The 24,549-nt window shown below is 44.3% G+C and overlaps 1 protein-coding gene across 1 annotated transcript in view; it reads right to left on the bottom strand.

Moving 5' to 3' along the window:
* zgc:171482 (zinc finger protein) overlaps nt 1–9,080 on the bottom strand; it is a 196,593-nt gene extending 187,513 nt beyond the window's left edge. Inside the window, exon 1 of the mRNA XM_046354205.1 lies at nt 8,716–9,080. The gene's annotated coding sequence lies outside the window, so the exon portion shown is untranslated. The remainder of the gene's footprint in view (nt 1–8,715) is intronic.
* Nucleotides 9,081–24,549: the final 15,469 nt, after the last annotated feature.

Genomic DNA, 24,549 nt, shown 5'->3' with positions numbered 1-24,549 from the left:
AGATGTTCTGAAAGAGCTGCCAAACCTGGACCCGTATAAATCAGCTGGGCTTGACAATCTGGACCCTCGATTTCTGAAACTATCCGCCGCCATTGTCGCAACCCCTATTACCAGCCTGTTCAACCTCTCTTTCATATCATCTAAGATCCCCAAGGACTGGAAAGCTGCCGCAGTCATCCCCCTCTTCAAAGGGGGTGACACCCTGGACCCAAACTGTTACAGACCTATATCCATTCTGCCCTGCCTATCTAAGGTCTTCGAAAGCCAAGTCAACAAACAGGTCACTGACCATCTCGAATCCCACCGTACCTTCTCCGCTATGCAATCTGGTTTCCGAGCCGGTCACGGGTGCACCTCAGCCACACTCAAGGTACTAAACGACATCATAACCGCCATCGATAAAAGACAGTACTGTGCAGCCGTCTTCATCGACCTTGCCAAGGCTTTCGACTCTGTCAATCACCATATTCTTATCGGCAGACTCAGTAGCCTCGGTTTTTCGGATGACTGCCTTGCCTGGTTCACCAATTACTTTGCAGACAGAGTTCAGTGTGTCAAATCGGAGGGCATGTTGTCCGGTCCTCTGGCAGTCTCTATGGGGGTGCCACAGGGTTCAATTCTCGGGCCGACTCTTTTCTCTGTATATATCAATGATGTTGCTCTTGCCGCGGGCGATTCCCTGATCCACCTCTACGCAGACGACACCATTGTATACACTTTCAGCCCGTCATTGGACACTGTGCTATCTAACCTCCACTCGAGCTTCAATGCCATACAACACTCCTTCCGTGGCCTCCAACTGCTCTTAAACGCTAGTAAAACCAAATGCATGCTTTTCAACCGATCGCTGCCTGCACCCGCATGCCCGACTAGCATCATCACACTGGATGGTTCCGACCTTGAATATGTGGACACCTATAAGTACCTAGGTGTCTGGCTAGACTGCAAACTCTCCTTCCAGACCCATATCAAACATCTCCAATCGAAAATCAAATCAAGAATCGGCTTTCTATTCCACAACAAAGCCTCCTTCACTCACGCTGCCAAGCTTACCCTAGTAAAACTGACTATCCTACCGATCCTCGACTTCGGCGACGTCATCTACAAAATTGCTTCCAACACTCTATTCAGCAAACTGGATGCAGTTTATCACAGTGCCATCCGTTTTGTCACTAAAGCACCTTATACTACCCACCACTGCGACTTGTATGCTCTAGTCGGCTGGCCCTCGCTACATATTCGTCGCCAGACCCACTGGCTTCAGGTCATCTACAAGGCCATGCTAGGCAAAGCTCCGCCTTATCTCAGCTCACTGGTCACGATGGCAACACCCATCCGTAGCACGCGCTCCAGCAGGTGTATCTCATTGATCATCCCTAAAGCCAACACCTCATTCGGCCGCCTTTCGTTCCAGTACTCTGCTGCCTGTGACTGGAAGTCTGCCACTAGCACAGTAAGTGTAGTCAGCTCAGCTATCCCCATTGAGACCGTGTCTGTGCCCCGACCTAGGTTGGGCAAAACTAAACATGGCGGTGTTCGCCTTAGCAATCTCACTGGAATAAAGACCTCCTCCATTCCTGCCATTATTGAAAGAGATAGGGATACATAATGTTAGATCCCTCACTTCCAAGGCAGTTATAGTCAATGAACTAATCACTGATCATAATCTTGATGTGATTGGCCTGACTGAAACATGGCTTAAGCCTGATGAATTTACTGTGTTAAATGAGGCCTCACCTCCTGGTTACACTAGTGACCATATGCCCCACTCATCCCGCAAAGGCGGAGGTGTTACTAACATTTATGATAGCAAATTTCAATTTACAAAAATAACTACGTTTTTGTGTTTTGAGCTTCTAGTCGTGAAATCTATGCAGCCTACTCAATCACTTTTTATAACTACCGTTTACAGGCCTCCTGGGCCATATACAGCGTTCCTCACTGAGTTCCCTGAATTCCTATCGGACCTTGTAGTCATGGCAGATAATATTCTAATTTTTGGTGACTTTAATATTCACATGGAAAAGTCTACAGACCCACTCCAAAAGGCTTTCGGAGCCATCATCGACTCTGGGTTGTGTCCAACATGTCTCTGGATCTACTCACTGCCACAGTCATACTCTGGACCTAGTTTTGTCCCGTGGAATAAATGTTGTGGATCTTAATGCTTTTCCTCATAATCCTGGACTACGGACCACCATTTTATTACGTTTGCAATCACAAATAATCTGCTCACACCCAAACCATGGATCATCAAAAGTCGAGCTATAAATTCTCAGACAACCCAAAGATTCCTAGATTCCCTTCCAGACTCCCTCCGCCTACCCAAGGATGTCAGAGAACAAAAATCAGTTAACCACCAAAATGAGGAACTCAATTTAACCTTGCGCAATACCCTAGATGCAGTCGAACCCCTAAAAACTAAAAATATTTGTCATAAGAAACTAGCTCCCTGGTACACAGAAAATACCCGAGCTCTGAAGCAAGCTTCCAGAAAATTGGAACGGAAATGGCGCCACACCAAACTGGAAGTCTTCCGACTAGCTTGGAAAGAGAGTACCGTGCAGTATCGAAGAGCCCTCACTGCTGCTCGATCATCCTATTTTTCCAACTTAATTGAGGAAAATAAGAACAATCCAAAATGTATTTTTGATACTGTCGCAAAGCTAACTAAAAAGCAGTGATAAATTCATGAACTTCTTTGAGGAAAAGATCATGATCATTAGAAAACAAATTACGGACTTCTCTTTAAATCTGCGTTTTACTCCAAAGCTCAGCTGTCCCGAGTCTGCACAACTCTGCCAGGACCTAGGATCAAGAGAGACACTCAAGTGCATTCTGTGCTTGGCCCTCCTATGTTGAATATAATAAACGGCTCTCTATCTAGTAATAATAAAGTGGCAGTAATAAAGCCTCTCTTGAAAAAGCCAAACCTTGACACAGAAAATATAAAAAACTATCGGCCTATATCGAATCTTCCATTCCTCTCAAAAGTTTTGAAAAAGCTGTTGCGTAGCAACTCACTGCTTTCCTGAAGACAAACAATGCATAGGAAACGCTTCAGTCTGGTTTTAGACCCCATCATAGCACTGAGACTGCACTTGTGAAGGTGGTAAATGATGGATGACACACAGCATGTATTCAATGAAATATGGTGAAGCCCCAAAATTGCCCTCGCTGGAAGCATGTGTTTCAGACATAAAGAAGTGGATGGCTGCAAATGTTCTACTTTTAAACTTGGACAAAACAGAGATGCTTGTTCTAGGTCCCGAGAAACAAAGAGATCTTCTGCTGAATCTGACAATTAATCTTGATGGTTGTACAGTCGTCTCAAATGAAACTGTGAAGGACCTCAGCGTTATTCTGGACCCTGATCTCTCTTTTGACAAACATATCAAGGCTGTTTCAAGGAATAGCTTTTTTCCATCTAAGTAACATTGCAAAAATCAGAAACTTTCTGTCCAAAAATGACGCAGAAAAATTTATCAATGCTTTTGTCACTTCTAAGTTAGACTACTTCAATTCTCTACTTTCCGGCTACCCAGATAAAGCACTAAATAAACTTCAGTTAGTGATAAACATGGCTGCTAGAATCCTGACTAGAACCAAAAAATGTGATCATATTACTCCAGTGCTAGCCTCTCTAAACTGGCTTCCTGTTAAGGCAAGGGCTGATTTCAAGGTTTTTCTGCTAACCTACAAAGCATTACATGGGCTTGCTCCTACCTATCTTTCGATTTGGTCCTGCCGTACAAACCTACACATACGCTGCGGTCACAAGACGCAGGCCTCCTAACTGTCCCTAGAATTTCTAAGCAAACAGCTGGAGGCTTTGCTTTCTCTTATAGAGCTCCATTTTTATGGAATGGTCTGCTACCCATGTGAGAGACGCAGACTCGGTCTCAACCTTTAAGTCTTTTTTGAAGACTCATCTCTTCAGTAGGTCCTATGATTGAGGGTAGTCTGGCCCAGGAGTGTGAAGGTGAAACGGAAAGGCAATGGAGCAACGAACCACCCTTGCTGTCTCTGCCTGGCCGGTTCCCCTCTCTCCACTGGGATTCTCTGCCCTCTAACCCTATTACAGGGGCTGAGTCATTGGCTTACTGGTGCTCTTCCATGCCGTCCCTAGGAAGGGTTTGTCACTTGAGTGGGCTGAGTCACTGACGTGATCTTCCTGTCTGGGTTGGTGCACCCCCTTGGGTTGTGCCATGGCGGAGATCTTTGTGGGCTATACTCGGCCTTGTCTCAGGATGGTAAGTTGGTGGGTGAATATATCGCTATAGTGGTGTGGGGACTGTGCTTTGGCAAAGTGGGTGGGGTTATGTCCTGCCTGTTTGGCCCTGTCTGGGGGTATCGTCGGATGGGGTCACAGTGTCTCCCGACCCCTCCTGTCTCAGCCTCAAATATTTATGCTGCAGTAGTTCATGTGTCGGGGGCTAGGGCCAGTCTGTTATATCTGGAGTATTTCTCCTGTCTTATCCGGTGTCCTGTGAGAATTTCAGAATGCTCTCTCTAATTCTCTATTTCTCTCTCTCTCTATGAACATTTGAACATCTTGGCCATGTTCTGTTATAATCTCCACCCGGCACAGCCAGAAGAGGACTGTACACCCCTCATAGCCTGGTTCCTCTCTAGGTTTCTTACTGTTTCTTGCCTTTCTTGGTTTTCCTAGTTTTTCCTAGTTTTTCCTAGCCATCGTGCTTCTACACCTGCATTGCTTGCTGTTTCGAGTTTTAGGCTGGGTTTCTGTACAGCACTTTGAGATATCAGCTGATGTAAGAATGTCTTTATAAATACATTTGATTTGATGTGTTTATATTTTTGTTCATTATACTATTACCTAAGACCTTCATGAACACAATCAAATTATTTATGATTTATCATATATGAAATGTATGAATTACACTGTTAGAATGTTGCAGTTTAGTCCCAGTGGTTCTAGTGTGCACACATAGTAGGTCCAGTGAAAAACATATGACCCCTATGGATGACCCCTATGGATCTATCAAATGCCTGTCCAACTGATTCGTTCTGGCGACCGCCCCTGGCGCTGTTGAAACTAAGACAACTCAAAAACCTCATGGAAACTGGAAATGTGTATCACATTACCAGTTAGAGTAGTGGTTTTCAACCGGTGTGCCGTGAGAAACTGAAACGGTGGACCGTGAAACTTTTACTAATCGTGATCCTTTTTTTGAACATTCATATAAACTCAGCAAAAAATGAAACACTAAAGAGGCCTTTCTACTGACTCTGAAAAACACCAAAAGAAAGATGCCCAGGGTCCCTGCTCATCTGTGTGAACGTGCCTTAGGCATGCTGCAAGGAGGCATGAGGACTGCAGATGTGGCCAGGGCAATAAATTGCAATGCCCGTACTGTGAGAAGTCTAAGACAGCACTACAGGGCGACAGGACGGACAGCTGAACGTCCTCCCAGTGGCAGACCACATGTAACAACACCTGCACAGGATCGGTACATCCGAACATCACACCTGCGGGACAGGTACAGGATGGCAACAACAACTGCCCAAATTACACCAGGATAGCACAATTCCTTCATCAGTGCTCAGACTGTCCAGAATAGGCTGAGAGAGGCTGGACTGAGGGCTTGTAGGCCTGTTGTAAGGCAGGTCCTCACAAGTCATTACTGGCAACAACGTCGCCTGTGGGCACAAACCCACCGTCACTGGACCAGACAGAACTGGCAAAAAGTGCTCTTCACTGACGAGTCGCGGTTTTGTCTCATCAGGGGTGATGGTCGGATTCGTGTTTATCGTCGAAGGAATGAGCGTTACACCGAGGCCTGTACTCTGGAGCGGGATCGATTTGGAGGTGGAGGGGCCATCATGGTCTGGGGCGGTGTGTCACAGCATCATCGGACTGAGCTTGTTGTCATTGCAGGCAATCTCAACGCTGTGCGTAACAGGGAAGACATCCTCCTCCCTCATGTGGTACCCTTCCTGTAGGCTCATCCAGACATCACCCGCCAGCATGACAATGCCACCAGCCATACTGCTCGATCTGTGCGTGATTTCCTGCAAGTCAGGAATGTCAGTGTTCTGCCATGGCCAGCGAAGAGCCCGGATCTGAATCCCATTGAGCACATCTGGGACCTGTTGGATCGGAGGGTGAGGGCCAGGGCCATTCCCCTCAGAAATGTCCGGGAACTTGCAGGTGCCTTGGGGGAAGAGTGGGGTAACATCCCACAGCAAGAACAGGCAAATCTGGTACAGTCCACGAGGAGATGCACTGCAGTACTTAATGCAGCTGGTGGCCACACCAGACACAGACTGTTACTTTTGATTTCAGTTTATGTCTCAGTTGTTGAATCTTGTTATGTTCATACAAATATTTACACATGTTAAGTATGCTGAAAATAAACTCAGTTGACAGTGAGAGGACACTTCTTTTTTTGCTGTGTTTATAAGCATGACCTGTGGAATGCAGATGGAATTTTGATTGAGGGCACCAGTGTTGCTCAGATAGTACATTGAATGGCAGGCACATGGATACATATGTGTCGTTGTTTCAAATCCAGTGTGCTCAGGCTGTATGATTTAAGGGGCGTGCATCACCAACCAAGTCATTTTTATAATTTTACTTCGCCTGTGAGAATCATTAGCACAGGCAAGTCTGATTAGGCTTAGCTGTACCCCAGCATATGCCATAGAAACCCATAGAAACAAACGGAGCGTGGCTTTTACAATGCAGAAAACCGCTAGTCTCTATCTCAAACCTTTCAAAACTAAGACCTATTTTACCAGACTCTGCGGGACTCTCTTAAAGGGGTACACACAAATCAATAATCATGAGTAAGGAACTATGAAACTTAGATAATAGTTCAAATGAACCCTATTTAATCTATTTTAAAAAGCATGGATCAGATTAGGTAAATGTCATTATCACTAAATAAAATAATAGTGACATTTTACGTCTGCAGCAAGAACTGTTATCTCAGGTGTACCACAGTTCAAAAAAGGTTGGACACCGCTGGATTAGAGGACAACCTGAATGCAGACCACAGCCAGCAACCGCTGGATTAGAGGACAACCTGAATGCAGACCACAGCCAGCAACCGCTGGATTAGAGGACAACCTGAATGCAGACCACAGCCAGCAACCGCTGGATTAGAGGACAACCTGAATGCAGACCACAGCCAGTAACCGCTGGATTAGAGGACAACCTGAATGCAGACCACAGCCAGCAACCGCTGGATTAGAGGACAACCTGAATGCAGACCACAGCCAGCAACCGCTGGATTAGAGGACAACCTGAATGCAGACCACAGCCAGCAACCGCTGGATTAGAGGACAACCTGAATGCAGACCACAGCCAGCAACCGCTGGATTAGAGGACAACCTGAATGCAGACCACAGCCAGCAACCGCTGGATTAGATGACAACCTGAATGCAGACCACAGCCAGCAACCGCTGGATTAGAGGACAACCTGAATGCAGACCACAGCCAGCAACCGCTGGATTAGAGGACAACCTGAATGCAGACCACAGCCAGCAACCGCTGGATTAGAGGACAACCTGAATGCAGACCACAGCCAGCAACCGCTGGATTAGAGGACAACCTGAATGCAGACCACAGCCAGCAACCGCTGGATTAGAGGACAACCTGAATGCAGACCACAGCCAGCAACCGCTGGATTAGAGGACAACCTGAATGCAGACCACAGCCAGCAACCGCTGGATTAGAGGACAACCTGAATGCAGACCACAGCCAGCAACCGCTGGATTAGAGGACAACCTGAATGCAGACCACAGCCAGCAACCGCTGGATTAGAGGACAACCTGAATGCAGACCACAGCCAGCAACCGCTGGATTAGAGGACACCTGAATGCAGACCACAGCCAGCAACATTTTGCAGTGTTGGATTTTGATTGGTGGTTGCCAAAATGGAAATGGAAACACAAAATGTAATATTCTTGGAGTTTTTTTTTTTTAGTTCCAACTGCAACTGGACACATACTAAAACACCGATGCCTTTCGAATCAACGAAAAATGCAGAAACAGGTCCAAAAAAAAACTGTACCACGCTTTAAACAGGCCATCAGATCAACGCGTCATCACAGGCTAGTCAGCCATGCCGATGAGCATTTTATCTAAATCAGCTAATAGTGAATGTGCAGCAATCAGCCCGTTCAATTCACACTAATAGGCGGGTAAACCATAAAACACATTACAAATATCGTTAGGCTACATGAGTTTAAAAGTGCCTAGTATAGCCTACCCTCTACATCACTGACTTCAACCATGCAAGTTCTGGCATAAAATCAATGGGCAAGTTCATTCCACTTCGAGAGCAACAGCGAGAGTCGGTTCAAACTGGAGAGTCCATCGTCACTCTCTCGCTTCTAGATCGGCTGCCAGCATGCTACCTGTCATGCCAAACTATATTTTAATTTCAACCGAAAATAGTCCACAGCTCTTCATACAGACACCTGCTGTACAACTAAAGGACGGAGCCAAGACAGCCAACAACACTGTCATAGGCTGCTGTGATTCACCGCATTGTAATGACCAACTAGCACACTGACCCAACGTTGTAAAAATGCAACAATTCCTAAACTGTAAGGCTCTTAACCATTGTGTTAACAATGACATACATTACTGCATCTTCTTATACCCATGGTTGTATATTCTAGTGGACATGATATGCTAATTCATCAATACCCTCTGAAACTTTCACTCTCAATCTCACTCACCTTGCTCTGGTAATGTTAACCTGATTCCCCGCGAAAACAACAACCCCGGTCCCGAACGCTTATCATCCGCCGGGCAGTGTAGTCACTTATGTTCGCTAAATCCGTTCAAATTGAATAAACAGTCCTCAGGTTGTGCTTTCAATGTGCTCCCGCCACAGGTGAAACTTAAAAAAATGTGTTGCCGTTGGTAATCTACCCCTAGTTCCAATGTGCTCTGGCTGTCGTTTCTGTAGCCCAGTAGTGCGATTTGAAGATGCGCCTCTCTTTTTAAGCGTGGTCTTTTGCTCTGTACGGAATAGGCAAACCGCTCGGTTGATAGGCTATCATTCACCGGGAAACCGGAGCAGGAGAGAGAGAGCGGAACGAGAGCATGAGAGCGAGAGGGCGCCCTCGCTATGGTGGATAGGCGGGAATGACGTGCGCGCAGTGGGAGATCGAGCAAGTAGGGTAAGGTACAGTGCACCCACATTTGCAGGTATCATCTTACATAAATAGCTCTTCGGGAATATTTCTTCTGAAATAAAGATCTATCTATCTATCTATCTATCTATCTATCTATCTATCTATCTATCTATCTATCTATCTATCTATCTATCTATCTATCTATCTATCTCTGCATCAAGCTTCATTATACACTATTAAATATAGCCACCTATGTAGATTATGTTTCCATTTTTCTGCTGTTAATGTGAGCTGTGTCTATCAAAATTATACCCATGCATGAACGACAGATAGAGAGGGGGGTGGAGAGTATGCACTGACTTTTACATTTTTTAGGAGCTTTTGTGTTACATTTACTTAATTTAGCAGACACATTTTGGTTACTGGCCAAATGCTCTTAATCGCTAGACCTGCTGCCTGCCTGATCGGAGTACTTGTGGTCATACATGTGCAATGCCTAATCATGTTTATCTTCATTTTATCGTCAGTAAAATGTAGGCCTAAACTATGAACAAAATACAGTGCAACACTGAATTTCGAATTTCTAATCAAATTAAGAAAACAAACGCTGATCTCATGACTCTGAATCACAATCAAACATTATAAACATTAAACACAAAATAATCATTATATCAGAGGAGTTTGTATACCAAATGTATTTTTCCTGCCAATGAATGCTCAGTACAACTTTTCAAGAGAGTAAAATTCATACAAATTATTTCTCTATATCTATCCAGTCATTTCTAGCCGTTAGTGTATAGACATTGCCTGTTTTAATAATTTCCCCCTTTTATTATTCCAAGTATTTTCAAACAAATTGTCATACTTCCGGGACAATGTATAGATGTGTATTCAGCTCTGACAATGGGCTGACTGTGACATTACAAAGATTTCCTTAAGTTTGGGTCAGTCACAGTGGTCAGGTATTCTGCCACTGTGTACTCTCTGTTTAGGGGCAAATAGCATTCTAGTTTGCTCAGTTTTTTGTTGTTAATTCTTTCCAATGTGTTAAGTAATTATCTTTTTGTTTTCTCATGATTTGATTGGGTCTAATTATGTTGCTGTCCTGGGGCTCTGTGGGGTCTGTTTGTGTTTGTGATTAGATCCCCAGGACCAGCTTGCTTAGGGGGCTCTTCTCCAGGTTCATCTCTCTGTAGGTGATGGCTTTGTTATAGAAGGTTTGTGAATCGCTTCCTTTTAGGTGGTTGTAGAATTTAACAGCTCTTTTCTGGATTTTTATAATTAGCGGGTATCGGCCTAATTCTGCTCTACATGCATTATTTGGTATTTTACGTTAGGCACAGGATATTTTTGCAGTATTCTGCATGCAGAGTCTTAATTTGGTGTTTGTCCCATTTGGTGAATTCTTGGTTGGTGAGCGGATCCCAGACCTCACAATCATAAAGGGAAATCGGTTCTATAACTGATTCAGGTATTTTTAGCCAGATCCTAGTTGGTATGTCGAATTTTATGTTCCTTTTAATGGCATAGAATGCCCTTCTTGCATTGCCTCTCAGATCGTTCACTGCTTTGTGGAAGTTACCAGTGGTGCTGATGTTCAGGCCAAGGTATGTATAGTTTTTTGTGTGCTCTAGGGCAGTGGTTCCCAAACTTTTTATAGTCCCGTACGCCTTCAAACATTCAACCTCCAGCTGCATATCCCCTCCAGCACCAAGGTCACCGCATTCTCAAATGTTGTTTTTTTCCATCATTGTAAGCCTGCCACATACACACGGTATTATACATTTATTAAATATAATAATGAGTGTGAGTTTTTGCCACAACCCGGCTTGTGGGAGTGACAAAGAGTTCTTATAGGATCACGGCACAAATAATATTAATAATAAATTATTTTTCTCTTTATTTAAACATCTTACATGTAAAACCTTATTTGTTCTTTGAAAAATGTGAATAACTCACCACAGGTTAATGAGAAGGGTGTGCTTGAAAGGATGCACATAACTATGCAATGTTGGGTTGTATTGGAGAAACTCTCAGTCTTAAATAATGTTCCACACACAGTCTGTGCCTGCATTTAGTTTTCATACTAGTGAGGGCCGAGAATCCACTCTCACATAGGTATGTGGTTGCAAAGGGCATCAGTGTCTTAACAGTGCCATTTGTCAAGGCAGGATACTCTGAGCGCAGCCCAATCCAGAAATCTGTCAGTGGCTTCTGATTAAATTACATTTTCACTAAACCGCTTGTTGCAAATTTGATGAGGCTCTCTTGTTCGAATATCGGTAAATAGACTGGAGGCAGGGCATGAAAGGGATAATGAATCCAGTTGCTTGTGTCATCCTTTTCGGGAAAGTACCTACGTAATTGCGTACGCAACTCACTCAGGTGCTTCGCTATTTCACATTTAACATTGTCTGTAAGCTTGAGGTCATTTGCACACAAAAAAATCATACAATGATGTAAAGACCTGTGTGTTGTCCTTGTTAAAACTTCTTGACGCACCCATCCCTTTAGCGGGATCATTTTCATCAACACCCGCTGAATTGCAGCGCACCAAATTCAAATTAAATTACTAAAAATATTTAATTTTCATGAAATCACAAGGGCAATATAGCAAAACAGAGCTTAGAGTGTTGTTAATTAATCCACCTGGCATGTCAGATTTCAATACAGCTTATCGGCGAAAGCATAACAAGCGTTTATGTAAGAACATCTCTCTCAGTAGACAAAATATTACAAACACTAGCAGCCAAGTAGATTGGTCACGAAAGTCAGAAAAGCAATAGATTAAATTGATGATCTTCAGATGTTTGCACTCACGAGACTCCCAGTTACACAATAAATGTTCCTTTTGTTCCATAAAGATTATTTTATATACAAAATACCTCCATTTGTTTGGCGTGTTATGTTCAGAAATCCACAGGCTCGAGTGGTCACTACATCACAGACAAAAATTCCAAATAGTATCCGTAATGTCCACAGAAACATGTCAAACGTATTTTATAATCAATCCGCAGGTTGTTTTTAAAATATATAATAGATAATATATCAACTGGGACTGTCACTTTTTCAATAGGAGAGGGAGAGACAATGGCTGCCCCACTCTGTTGCGCAAGCAAAACTCTGCAAACACCCAGCTATCCACTGACGCAATGTGATCTTTCTCGCTCATTTTTCAAACTAAAAGCCTGAAACTATGTCTAAAGACTGTGACACCTTGAGGAAGCCATAGGAAAAGGAATCTGGTTGATATCCCTTTAAATCGAGGCAAGGCATCCAATGGAACACAGAGCTTTCAGGAAAAACAGCACTTCCTGGTTTGATTTTCCTCAGGTTTTCGCCTGCAATATCAGTTCTGTTATACTCACAGACAATTTTTTGACAGTTTTTGAAGCTTTTGAGTGTTTTCTATCCTAATCTGTCAATTATATGCATATTCTAGTTTCTGGGCCTGAGAAATAGGCTGTTTCAAATGGGTACGTTTTTTTAGCCAAAATCGAAAATCCTGCCCCCTACACTCAAGAAGTTAATGCAGACGGAGAAGAGCTCCAACTTCTTAATCATAGCCTCAATTTTGTCCTGCACATTGAATATAGTTGCGGTGAATCCCTGTAATCCTATATTCAGGCAAGAAAAAACATCACCCAGATAGGCCAGTCATGTGAGAAACTTATCATCATGCAAACGGTCAGACAAGTGAAAATAATGGTCAGTAACAAAAACTTTAAGCTCATCAATTTAAAAAAAAACATGCCAATACTTTGCCCCTTGATAACCAGCGTACTTATGTATGTTGTAAAAGCGCTACATGGTCGCTGCCCATATCATTGCATAGTGCAGGAAATACACGAGAGTTCAGGGGCCTAGCTTTAAAAATGTTAACCATTTTCACTGTAGCGTCCAAAACATATTTCAAGCTGTTAGGCATTCCTTTGGCAGCAAGAGCCTCTCGGTGGATGCTGCAGTGTACCCAAGTGGCATCTGGAGAAACTGCTGGCACGTGCGCTACCACTCAACTATGTCTCCCTGTCATGGCTTTTGCACCATCAGCACAAATACCAACATGAGCAACAGCTATGTTTGGCTACATACAGACCGTTAGTGGAATTCCCATGAGAGAGTAACGGTTAATGTGATTGAATGTTAACCTCTTGCTCCTACCTGGCACGCAGGCGTCCCATCTAGAGCTCTGGAAATTCAAATGCGCTACGCTAAATGCTAATAGTATTAGTTAAAACTCAAACGTTCATTAAAATACACATGCAGGGTATTGAATTAAAGCTACACTCGTTGTGAATCCAGGCAACAAGTCAGATTTTTAAAATGCTTTTCGGCGAAAGTATGAGAAGCTATTATCTGATAGCATGTAATACCCCAAAAGACCCGCAGGGGACGTATACAAAATAATTAGCATAGTCGGCGCTACACAAACCGCACAAATAAAGTATAAAACATTCATTACCTTTGACCATCTTCTTTGTTGGCACTCCTAGATGTCCCATAATCACTATTGGGTCTTTTTTTCGATTAAATCGGTCCATATATATATATATATAGCCTAGATATCGATCTATGAAGACTGTGTGATAAACGGAAAAAAATAGCGTTTCATAACGTAACGTTATTTTTTTAAATTCAAAAAGTCGACGATAAACTTTCACAAAACACTTCGAAATACTTTTGTAATGCAACTTTAGGTATTAGTAAACGTTAATAAGCAATCAAATTAATCACGAGACAAAGTGTTTTCTATAGGGGTCCGTCTTGAAATACTGTCCGTGTATTTCTCAACCAAAATATCCGGTCGGAGACCTGAAGAAAAAGCCTGTCTCTTGTTCGTTTGACCAAGAAACAAAGAATTGGCAAATGACAAGACTGTTGACATCGTGTGGAAGCTGTAGGTACTGCAACCTCAGCCCTATTTAATGTCTTTCGCCCATAACAATGGGTTGAAGCGGCGGATGGATATATTTTTCCACTTTCAGTGATCAGATTTTCCTGCACTTTTCAATGAAACGCACCTTCTGTTAAAGTCACAGCCGTGATTTAACCAGTTTTATAAACGTCTGAGTGTTTTCTATCCACACATACTAATCATATGCATATACTATATTCCTGGCATGAGTAGCACGGCGCTGAAATGTTGCGCGATTTTTAACAGAATGTTCGAAAAAGTAGAGGGTCGACTGAAGAGGTTAATTATTTGACTAGGCTATTTGTATTTTACATTGTGTTGTTATTTCGCTGAACACTAGATGGTTTAATTTTATTTTTGGCAGTAAAACAAGTCTACTTAGGTTGAAAAAAACCTCACCCAAATGTTACCACTCCACTATGTCTCCCTGTCACGGCTTTTGCGCCGTCAGTGCAGATACCAACAGATCTTGACCTCCTGTCACACCCTGATCTGTTTCACCTGTCCTTGTGCTTGTTTCCAACACCCCCAGGTGTCGCCCATCTTTCCCATTATCCCCTGTGTATTTATACCTATGTTTTCTGTCTGTCTGTTGCCAGTTTGTTTTGTTTGGTCAAGCCTACCAACATTTTGTCTCAGCTCCCTATTCTCTATTTCTCTTGTCCTCCTGCTTTTTGACCTTTTGCCTGTCCTGACCCTGTACTCGCCCGCCTGACCACTGCCTGTCCCTGAACCTGCCTGCTGTCCTGTACCGTTGCTCCACCTCTGGATTACCGACCTCTGCCTGACCTGACCCTGAACCTGCCTGCCATCCTGTATCTTGGCCTCTGCTCTGGATTTTCAACCCCTGTCTGCCTTGACTTGTCGTTTGCCTGCCCCTGTGGTTTCAATAAAATTGTTACTTCAGAGTCTGCGCTTAAGTCTTACCTTGATTCCTGATAGTACGAACTGGCCATGACTGACCTAGCAGACTTGGACCAGCTCCACCACACCATCTCCTCCCAAGGAGCCCTCATTGGTAGCCCTCATTGGTAGACACGAGGAGATGCTTCCTGGTCTGATGGAAGGGTTCCAGGATGTGGCCGAACGTCACGACCTAGCATTGGATGCTTTGCGGTAGCAATTCCGTGGGTTGCCTACTAGACAGCCTGCCATGGCTGTAACCTTCCATCCCCTCAGTAACCCGGCTGGTAGCAGCGCTGTTGCCCCGGTTTCCCAGGAACCCCACTTACCTCCCCCGGAGTGCTACGATGAAGATTCCAGAAACTGCTGGGCCTTTCTCTCCCAGTGTTCCCTCATTTTCTAGCTGCAGCCTTTTTCGTTCCCCTTGGATCGCTCAATGACAGCATACATTATTACGCTGATGTCCGGGAAGGCACTCGCCTGGCCCACTACGGTGTGGGAGCAACAATCCACCGTCTGCCTCAGTCTGGATGTATTTGTTGCGGAGGTGAGAAAGGTTTTTGAGGCTCCGGTGTCCAAGAGTGAGGCTGCCCGGGAAAATACTCCAGCTTTGGCAGGGCTCCCTCGTTGTGGCAGACTATGCAGTGGAGTTTCGCACGCTGGCAGCAGAGGGTACCTGGAATCCGGAAGCGTTGTTCGACACATTCCTGCACATATTATCGGCATATTAAAGGACGAGCTTGCAGCCCGTGAACTACTGACTGATCTCGACTCAATCATCGCCTTAACCATCCGGATCAATGCAGGGTGCCTTAACTATCCGGATCGATTGCAGGGTGCTGCAAATGTTCTAGTGTCCTTGCCAATTCATTGATTTTTTGTTGTTTTTGCCAATTTTAACCGCACACCTTTTTGTGTACATAGATTTTATAATGTCGTGTGTTATTTTCCCCCCAACACCACTTTCCATCAATTTGTATAGCATACCCTCATGCCAAATTGAATCAAAAAATGTTTTTAAATTAACAAAGCATGAGAAGACTTTGCCTTTGTTTTGTTTGGTTTGTTTGTCAAATAAGGTGTGCAGGGAGAATACGTGGTCTGACATAAAGTAATTTCTAAGAAGCCAATTTGACATTTTCTCAGTACATTGTTTTCACTGAGGAAATGTACGAGTCTGTTGTTAATGATAATGCATAAGATTTTCCCAAGGTTGCTGTTGCTTTATATTCCACGGTTGATATTGGGGTCAAATTTGTCTTGTTTTGTTTTGTGGATTGGGGTGATCAGTCCTTGGTTCCAAATATTGTGGAAGTTGCCAGAGCTAAGGATGATGTTAAAGAGTTGGAATTGGTGGTCTGTTTATTTTATTATTTCATTGAGGATACCATCATCACCACAGGCCTTTTTGAGTTGGAGGGTTTGTATTTTGTCCTGTAGTTCATTCAATGTAATTGGTGAATCCAGTGGGTTCTGGTGGTCTTTACTGTGTTCATTCTAAGATTTGTATTTGATCATGTATATGTTTTTGCTGTTTCTGGTTTGTTAGGGCCAAAATGATTGGAGAAGTGGTTAACCTATGCATCTCCGTTTTGGATAGATAACTTTTCGTGTTGTTGTTAATTTAGTGTTTTCCAATATTCCCAGAAGTGGTTAGAGTCTATGGATTATTCAATTACATTGAACGGATTTCTGACGTGCTGTTTGTTCTTTTTCCATAGTGTATTTCTGTATTGTTTTAGTGATTCACCATAGTGAAGGCGTACAGTGGCTTGTGAAAGTATTAAACCACCTTGGCATTTTTCCTATTTTGTTGCCTTACAACAATGACAAATGGTTTGATGAAGAATTCAAAAACCTAAGAAAGAAATTGAGAAACCTATCCAACCAAAATCATAGAGACCAAGAACCTGAGCCTACAGTGCCTTGCAAAAGTATTCATCCCCCTTGGAGTTGTTCCTATTTTGTTGCATTATAACCTGTAATTGAAATATATTTTTATTTGGATTTCATGTAATGGACATACAAAATAGTCCAAATTGGTGAAATGAAAAAATGTACTTGTTTAAAAAAATAAAAAATAAAAATCGGAAAAGTGGTGCGTGCATATGTGTTCACCCCCTTTGCCATGAAGCCCCTAAATAAGATCTGGTGCAACCAATTACCTTCAGAAGTCACATAATTAGTTAAATGAAGTCCATCTGTGAGCGATCTAAGTGTAACATGATCTGTCACATGGTCTCAGTATATATACACCTGTTCTGAAATGCCCCAAAGTGCCACAGCTGCAAAGCTCCACAGCGGAGATTGGACTATCTGTTCATAGGGCCACTTTAAGCCATCCACTACACAGAGCTGGGCTTTACAGAAGAGTGGCCAGAAAAAAATCCATTGCTTAAAGAAGAAAATAAGCTAACACGCTTGATGTTCGACAAAAGGCATTTGGGAGTCAGATGAGGCTACAATTGAGCTTTTTGGCCATCAAGGAAAACGCTATGTCTGGTGCAAACCCATCACCTCTCATCACCCCGAGAAACCCATTCCCACAGTGAAGCATGGTCGTGGCAGCATGGGGATGTTTTTCATCGGCATGGATTGTGAAACTGGTCAGAATTGAAGGAATGATGGATGGCACTAAATACAGGGAAATTATTGAGGGAAACCTGCTTCAGCCTTCCAGAGATTTGAGACTGGGACAGAGGTTCACCTTTCAGCAGGACATTGAGCCTAAGCATACTGCTAAAGCAACACTCCAACGGTTTAAGGGGAAGCATTTAAATGTCTTGGAATGGCCAAGTCAAAGTCCAGACCTCAATCAAATGAGAATCTGTGGTATGACTTAAAGATTGCTGTACACCAGCGGAACCCATCCAACTTGAAGGAGCTGGAGCAGTTTTGCCTTGAAGAATGGGCAAAAGTCTCAGTGGCTAGATGTGTGATTCTTATAGAGACATACCCAAAAAAGACTTGCAGCTGTAAATGGTGGCTCTACAAAGTATTGATTTTGGGGTGTGAATAGTTATGAATGCTCAATTATTCATTTTTTTTGTCTTATTTCTTGTTTGTTTCGCATCTTCAAAGTGGTAGGCATGTTGTGTAAATCAAATGATACAATCCCCCCCAAAAAAATCATTTTTAATTCCAGGTTGTAAGGCAACAAAATAGGAAACATTTTAAGAAAAAGAAAAACCCCATTGAAAAAAGTAAAAATGCCAAGGGGGTGGGGGGGTTGAATACTTTCGCAAGCCACTGTAGGTCCGGGAGGCCGGTCCCACAGGTCTGGGAGAGTGTCTCGCTCGTCTGGGCGGGGTGTCTGTTGATCTGTTGCTCCTGTGTGAGGTGTTGGGGCTTCAGTTGAGGACAATGTCCTTTAGGGTCTTGGCAAAGGTGGGCTCTGCTGCCTTGTATAGGTGGACCTGGTCGTAAAGGCTGTTCAAGTCCAGGGTGGAGTGATGGGCCTGGTAGACATTTGGTTTTTGAGGCACAGTCACGGGAAATACTTGCGTATGGTAGCAGGGTGGAGATAACCACCTTTGCGTTGGGGAAAGTAGAAGAAGCTTTTCAATCACTCCCTTGAGTTCTGGGGCCACCCTTTCCTGCTGTGTTCTCAGGTCGTTTGTGCCTGTGTGTATTATTATGTGTATCACGTTTCAGGTAAGATCCAAATGCAGACTGTGTTGAATTAACAATGTTTATTACAGAAGCAGGAAACAAAGGGCTATGAGACATGGGTTTACATCTCGACACATGAAACGTTGGAAGTATATGGAAGGTACGGGGCAACAGATGACGAACAGCAGAGGGGCTAATGATTTTGGAGCAGGGGGGAAGTCATGCTATGGATGGTGGTGTCGATGAGCCTGGGCCTTGTCAGGTTATGCTAGTGGATGAGGAGAGTATAGTGGGGAAGGATAAGCTGCTAGGGGGGTGGAGGAGGGTGTCAGGCAGAAAGGGAAAAGGAGGAAAAGAAAGGAGGTGGGAAGGGAAAGGCTGGTGTGGTCAAAGGAGAGGGAAGGTGAGTCTGAGGTTCTGTCAAGGTTCCTGAATGAGAGTAAGGGGAAAATTTGTAGGATCAGTACAACACACTATTACAGGGGCATGGGGGGCATGGTGTCCTCTGAGGACAGCAAGTCTCTCAGATTTTTACTCTGCGGTGTTGAGGGCCTGGCAGCTGCTAAGGCCCACACGAGAAGGGGGATTCGAGCCTTGGCTGTGGGAGAAGCCAATCTTCAACATCCCAGCCATCCTTTTGAGACCAGTTCAGTCGGCCACCCTGCAGAGGCGACTGATGGCAGCGGGTTTACTAAGGCTTTGTGACCTGCGACTGCTGGGAGAAGAGGGGTGGAAAACCCCGGAAATCCTGGCACAACAAACAGGACTAACATCTCTTAGGCTGCTGGAGAGATTCCTGGAGGAGGTCCAGGAAGCACTGAGCCGGTAAGGGGGTGTTTGAGCGACCAAAGGGGGAGGTACCACCAACGTTTTTGCCACTGCAGGTGACGGCAGAGACTGGGGACTGGCAATGAGATCTGGAGGACTTGTTAGATTTTAACACTACGAGCCTAGGGGAGTTTGAGGGGGTGGGAGGTAAAGCCCTCTACAATCTCTGCATTAAGGAAAGGAACTTTAGGAGGCTAACAGGAGTGAAGGCAAATCAGTGGCAGGGGGAATTTGGGGTGGAGAGTCTGGTAGGTTTTAGATGGAGGGGGCTCTACAAACTCCCACTACCAAAGAGGTCAGGGGACCTCCAGTGGAGGGTTCTACATGGAGTCCTGGCCACTAACAGCTGGTTGGCACGGGTTGAACCGGGAGTCGGACAGGGGTGTCGGTTCTGTGTCATGAGTGAAACTGTGATTCATGTATGTTCTGCGTGCGCCAGGTTAATGCCTCTGTTGGAATGTCTGTGTGAGATGTTGGGGGTGGGTTTTACTTTCGGGATGTATATAATGGGGTGCAGGTATTCAAATAAGGAAAAGGCCAAATGTGTGTTGTTGAATGTTCTGTTTGCTCAGGCAAAGTTGGCTGTTTGGGAGCAAGGAGGAACAGGGTCAAAGGTGGGAGACCCTTTACTATTATTTAATGGGATGGAAAGAGGGGGTTCGGGAAAAAAGCTGGAAGAATTGACAAGACGAACTGGCAACAGACAAACAGAAAACACAGGCATACTGTATAAGAGAAAAATGCATTGGTTGTGAGATCAATCACCCCAGCCAGCGCCGTCATCCGTGCCTATATGACCCCCCCAAGATAGTACTTTTTCAACCATTTTGAGAAGCTGGTGAAAAGACTGTGGTCCTGCAGGTTTATATCTTTGCTAGTCAGAGCCCTGGAGTCTATGGGTCTTGTGCCGTCTATTCCCAGAGTTTACGGGGTAACCGAGGCATTCCTACATGAAATCAAGGAGACGATCTACATCCACGAGAAACTCAAAGAAATCCGACACACCCTGGTGGACGACAACAAATACAGGGAAGCTGTGGTGGCTGATGTGATGACTTTCTGGCTCAATAAACCCCAAGAGACCGAGTGACGATACACATTTGTTATTTAGATATAAAGCATTTAGATGTAAAGCATAAGCATACAATGTTAGAGAGAACAAATACATTTTTTCTTTTGAGATAACTTTTTTTGCATCAAATTATTGAAAATAAAGTGAACATTGTACCGTTCTACACAACACACAATGCCTGGGCTAATGTAGAGCGTGTGCTAAAAATGGAGCAAATTATGAAACATGTACGACATTTGGGCGAGAGTCTACAATGGACACAGCTGGTATCCTGTCTTGTAGATGATTCTGAAGAACTAGAAACAACTTTGTCTAAGATTTTACTTTTTTTGTTTGAAACACCATTTAATTGTAACATGTATCATATTTGTTGTTTATATACTTATACAGCGGATGTGTGTGTTTTAACATTTTAGCGACACAAGCCTGTAAATCTAAACCAAATATACAGGGTGTTGCATGCTGGGATCGTTGAGAAAACGGGGACAAGTATCCTGCAACGAATCCTGAATTGTCTGTATACATAATACTTGATGTTGGCAAAAAGATTCTAAATGAAAACGACTATAACGTTGGGAGAGTGATGGGTGTGGAGTCAGACGCAGAGAGCAGAAGGTAGATGGGAAAAAACACTGTAATGTCCTCAAGCACAGTAATAGGTACAAACATGGGTGAAGCCCAGGAACCAGGCTATGTGGGGTGGCCAGTCCCCCTCCGACAGCGCTGGGCAGAGAATACAACAGAACATGGCCAAGATGTTCAAATGTTCATAAATGACCAGCATCGTTAAATATTAATAATAACAGGCATTACAGTTGACATATGTGTCTATAGCCATCGTCTCCTCCTGGGACAAAGGATTCACGTGACTCCTGGGTAGAGCAGTGTATACCTGGAGGTTTATCACGCAATCCCCCTGTCGATGTGGTGGTAATAGGGTCACCTTTTTCTTACTGAAGGCGATAGCCAAATCGGCATACTCAGCAGGAATGCGCACGGTGGAAACCTGGTCTGGACTCTCCACCATTGTCGCACCGATGGAAACTCCTAAACACCTGCCCGAACACTCATCAGACCACCCCTGGAGAGCTCCCTGTCTCCACGAAATCCTAGGATTATGAATAGTCAGCCAGCGAATCCCCAGCACCACCGGAAACGCAGGTGAATCGATAAGGAACAGACTAATCCGCTCCTTATGATTCCCCCGTGTAATCATCTCCAGGGGAATCGGGGCCTCCCTGACCAGCCCTGACCCTAACGGTCGACTATCTAAGGAGTGCACGGGGAAGGGGGGGTCTACCTTAACTAAAGGAATCCTCAACCTCTGGGCGAGTCCGCGATCTATAAAATATAAAATATAAAAAAACTCCAGGGCTCTACCCGTCAGGCAGGAGACGAGGACACTCACGCTCTCCTCGTCCGAGGGAGCCGGCCGGATGTTGGCCAGGTAGAGCTCTAGTTGTAACAGGAATCCCTGGCACCCCGACGCCGCTCCATCATACTCCCTCTGAGGCGTGATACGCAGAGCGCTGGCACCGGATCCCGCTGGAGGAGATTGTAGAGTTGTTGGTGGGAGGGTAGGTGGGGTTGTAGGGAGACCACTCCTCTCCCAACGGTCCATCCTCTCCATCATTTGATCCATCGCTGATCCGATGCGATGGAGGATGGACGTATGATGAAGGACTCTCTCCTCCATCATGGGGTGAGGGGTGGTCGCTGCTCCTGCTGACTCCATATAGTGTTGCGGGCTTCTGTAACATCAGGAGAGTGATGGGTGTGGAGTCAGACGCAGAGAGCAGAAGGTAGACGGGAAAAAACACTTTAATGTCCTCAAGCACAGTAACAGGTACAACATGGGTGAAGCCCAAAACACAGGTGCAACAAACACAAAACCACTGTTACCAAAATACCGGACAGCGAAAACCCAAAAGTACACAAACACCACTAACATAAAATAACCACAATCCCGCACAAACACCAGCGGGCTAAACAAACTTAAATAACACCCATCCCAAAACCCCAACAAGGAACAGGTGAAAACAATTAGACAAAAACAAACGAAAAGGAAAAAGGTGGCAGCTAGTAGACCGGCGACGACAACCGCCGAGCGCCACCCGAACAGGAAGGGGAGCCACCTTTGGTGGTATTCGTGACAACGACATGTTGTCGTTATTTGAAAGTGGCTCATTAATGTTATTGTACCTCAGAGAGGCAAGAAGGAGGTCGGAGCAGATGTTGAAAAACATTTATTATACACCCTCTAACCCTGGGTCTTATGGGGGTAAGGAGCATTTACAGAGAGCTATAGCCGAAGAAACAGGTAGCCGGTTAAGCGCTGCTAAAGTGAATGAGTGGTAAGCCGAATGCTCATACTCTACATAAACCTGTACGAAAACAATTTCCAAGAAATGTATTTCTTTCTACTCATCCCTTGTCCCAATTTCAGGCGGATCTATGTGACATGCAGGCCCTTGCAGATAAATACACAATATAGTACATTTTGCTACAGGCTCGGATTTGAAAGCTTCAGTTGTTGAACACTTTGAAGGAGCGGATGTGGCGATATTTTACAGTTCACAACACACATAGATATATTGATATAGTTCAAGATTTAGTAAAGGGATACAACAACAGCTACCATAAGAGTATACGGATGAAGCACTACGAGGTCTTTTCTGAAAACTCTTTTCAAATCTTAAAAAATCTGTATGGTTTGTTCCCCCTTCAACATAAGAACAAACATGATTTAAAATTCATAGTGGGGGACTTATACAGTATATCCAAGTTGAGGGGTGTTTTTGACAAAAAATATGAGCAAGGTTACAGCGATGAGGTGTTCACCGTTACCGAATGTCTAGCGCACATACCCCTGTCTTCAAGTTAAAAGATTATGACGGGGATCTTATAGAGGGATCTTTATATGAGAAGGAATTACAGAAGGTACAGTTGGGTAAAGACAAAGTATTTCACTTGGAGGAGATTCCAGATCAAAAGAGAGAAAAGGGTAAAAAATGGGTGCTGGTCCGCTGGAAAAACTGGCCCCAAAAGTTCAACAGTTGGGTATTAGAGCACGATGTGGTGGAGGCATCGGGGGTTAACTTAAATCCTCATGCATGATAAATACAACATAATTCGCGTGTACACAGGAGTGCATCATGGAACACAGCGGCTTCTACCTGACTCTTCCCAGTAATGCGTCTGCACATATATATTGTAATAACCAAAGTTCGAATTATGCAACCAATTTTCCAAAGCCTATAGAGTTATCAGAGGCCTGGGAAGTAGGTCTCAGCGAGATTACATACCCCCATAGTTGGTATAATATCAAGGATAAGGACTGTGATTTTTTTGCAAAAGGATATCGGAACCTCCAAAACGTATTAAGTTTAAAAAAGGGTTCTATAGAACATTACATTTACATTACATTTAAGTCATTTAGCAGACGCTCTTATCTAGAGCGACTTACAAATTGGTGCATTCAAGAAGATTAATTGTGTGTCGTCTGCATAGCAATGATAGGAGAGACCATGTGAGGTTATGACAGAGCCAAGTGACTTGGTGTATAGCGAGAATAGGAGAGGGCCTAGAACAGAGCCCTGGGGGACACCAGCGGTGAGAGCGCGTGGTGAGGAGACAGATTCTCGCCACGCCACCTGGTAGGAGCGACCTGTCAGGTAGGACGCAATCCAAGCGTGGGCCGCGCCGGAGATGCCCAACTCGGAGAGGGTGGAGAGGAGGATCTGATGGTTCACAGTATCGAAGGCAGCCGATAGATCTAGAAGGATGAGAGCAGAGGAGAGAGAGTTAGCTTTAGCAGTGCGGAGCGCCTCCGTGATACAGAGGAGAGCAGTCTCAGTTGAATGACTAGTCTTGAAACCTGACTGATTTGGATCAAGAAGGTCATTCAGAGAGAGATAGCGGGAGAGCTGGCCAAGGACGGCACGTTCAAGAGTTTTGGAGAGAAAAGAAAGAAGGGATACTGGTCTGTAGTTGTTGACATCGGCAGGATCGAGTGTAGGTTTTTTCAGAAGGGGTGCAACTCTCGCTCTCTTGAAGACGGAAGGGACGTAGCCAGCGGTCAGGGATGAGTTGATGAGCGAGG

The sequence above is a fragment of the Oncorhynchus gorbuscha genome, linkage group LG06 (assembly GCF_021184085.1).
Source record: "Oncorhynchus gorbuscha isolate QuinsamMale2020 ecotype Even-year linkage group LG06, OgorEven_v1.0, whole genome shotgun sequence".
NCBI lineage: Eukaryota > Metazoa > Chordata > Actinopteri > Salmoniformes > Salmonidae > Oncorhynchus > Oncorhynchus gorbuscha.
The sequence above is the reverse complement of the archived record's forward strand: the minus strand, read 5'-3'. Positions and strand labels throughout refer to the sequence as shown.